This window comes from Drosophila hydei, unplaced genomic scaffold, assembly GCF_003285905.1.
Source record: "Drosophila hydei strain 15085-1641.00,03,60 unplaced genomic scaffold, DhydRS2 tig00008116-arrow-pilon, whole genome shotgun sequence".
Taxonomy (NCBI): domain Eukaryota; kingdom Metazoa; phylum Arthropoda; class Insecta; order Diptera; family Drosophilidae; genus Drosophila; species Drosophila hydei.
The window spans coordinates 353,951-356,451 of NW_022045829.1; positions in this window are offsets into that span (position 1 = coordinate 353,951).

A 2,501-nucleotide genomic window follows, 5' to 3' on the forward strand; every position below is an offset into this window, starting at 1 on the left:
ACTATTTTTGCGTTTCACCAAAAAATGCGGCCCAACAAACATTCTAGATAAAAGAAGAAGAAAAGCTTAGGGGGTGAATGGAGGGGTGGTTGTTGTGGTAGGTGGTGCAGAGGAAAACGATTTTGTCGTCAACGAAAGCTTATCATCAGCATCCTATCGCTAGCTCACATTTATTTGCCACTCAGCTGTGCCCAATTCCTAATACGCTGTTAGAGCGTGCAAGAGAGTATACTGGTTTGCACAACATTTACTTAATAAAGTCTATAAAAATCTTTACAATTATTGCTTTTAAATGCTTTTAATTCATATTCTGCCCACTCATAGTGCAGCTCAACTCCTAATCCATTTTGACAGAGTATCTCGCAGTCACTAGCTTGAGTCTTGCCATAGGCTTTGTGCTTTGAAAATGCTTATTCCGTTGATATTGGATGAGCCCCAGCATATATAGCATGCTTCGTCGCATTTTTAATTAAGCTTTGTTTTTATTTCTATTTACATTTGCTTTTTACTCAAACTGTTTGTAAACATAACACAAAATGCAAAACAGCAGCAACAACAAAAAAAAAACAATATAAGGAAACAAACAAAATGGTTTAACAGCCTCCTTCAAATCTTTTCGCTGTGGCAACAAATTTTTTATTTGTGTTTTTTTTTTAATTTCACTTTTATTATTTCTATATTTTCAACTTTGCTCATAAAAAAACCAAAACAAAACACAGACTAAACAAAATATTGAAGGGAAAAAGTATTTCGGCCAAATCCACTTCAGCTCTTAGAAATCAGGAAAACCTTCTTACTTTTTGAAGGTCATGAGAAACATTTTAACCTGGCACAAGGTACTTTTATTTTACTATCAAAAGTGTTACAGTTATAGCTTATATATGTACTTGAGTTTATATATATCTGCATTATATTACAGCTGAGTAAAGTAAGTAAGACGTGCTCTGCTTAAAGGCTTTCAACTCAGGTATCTTTGCCTTAGTTTATTTTTTGTTGTTGCTTCAAGCATTATAGACAAATATAAAAGATTTTTATTGAATGTGCTTTGATCCATCTTATTATATTTGATAAATACTGAAAATCTATATCGACAGCTGCGAAAATAAAAATAGCACCACGCTCAGCATTTGTTTAAGCTGCTAGAAATAAATAAGGCTAAAACATTACAAGAACTATACTAATTTTTTCAAATAAAATTACTCTTGAGTAGTATAAATAATAAATGTTTTAAATAAAATCTCCGCATTAAAAGTGCGTTTTTTTATCAACCAAAAAAGTGTCTTAGTGGTGCTATTATATTTTTCCCCAATAAAATAAATCACAAAATATAATAATACAAAATTATAATAAAATAATAAAACATGCAATGATAACTAAATTTTGTACTACATATATTAGTAACTTATTATTTATTTTATATTTTTATAAATATACTTGAGTGGAACAGAGTGCAATTTCTCTCAAAAGAAGCTCAGACTTAGTTCTCATGTGACTCCAATTGAACCAGTTGTCTGCTTGTAAGGCTATTGACATCTGCTAACATATCTTCATTGGGGCTCAACCCTTGCTCACTGTGTCCACATTCAATACTTTTTCATCTACTTTTTAACCAGTTCTTTCACCTCTTTTATACTGCGAGCAGTGTATTTTGCAGTCGCTTTCTGTAACTCCTTCACTCTGCGTTCATATTTCCACTCCACATTTGTATTTGTATTGCAGCTAAGCATTTTTGCATTTTCCTGTTTACATAAGCAATTTTCAGATGGTTTATTTTTATTTTATGGTAAATAGAAATTTATAAGTGGCGTCTATATATCATTTGTAAGCTAGATTTGTGCGCTAGAATTAAGCCAGGCGAAAGCAAAACATTTCCAAACGAATTTACCAACAGCAAATAACTTTGTTTCTGAAGAGCCTCGTTCGAGTGGCTCTATAAATATTAGTTATTACTTGAATTTGTTGCTAAATGTTAATAAATACCAATAGTATGGGCCATATTGATGAGTGGCTGATATTCATGTCTCGATTCCTCTTTATGAAGTTGTGATTCATATGAAAATTGATATAAATCAGGTTTATTTGTCTGAGATATATATTAAGTGAAACAAGATTAATTTAGAATAATCGAAGAATTATTCGAAGATGAATTCTAGGAATCTGTGGAACCTTAAGGATAGATCTTTTTGAGTGGTAGTCTATGAATTTCTGACTGAACTTCAATTGAATATATTTCATAATCGAATATATTAATATAGTTTGATATGGTAAATGATAATAATGAATTCTTTTTTATGCATTTATTTTTATTCATTTGCGTAGCAATCGCAGCTGTAGTCAGGAAACCGCAAGCAGCTAAAGGAAAAGGGAAAACATTTGCAGCAGAAACAACTTAATACCCCGAGCCACAAGAAGGAAGAATATTTTTTGTGAAAATGCTAATGAAAGCAGCAAAAATGTGCATCTTAACATTTGTATTTGTTTGCGCAGTTTGGGAAGCTGCA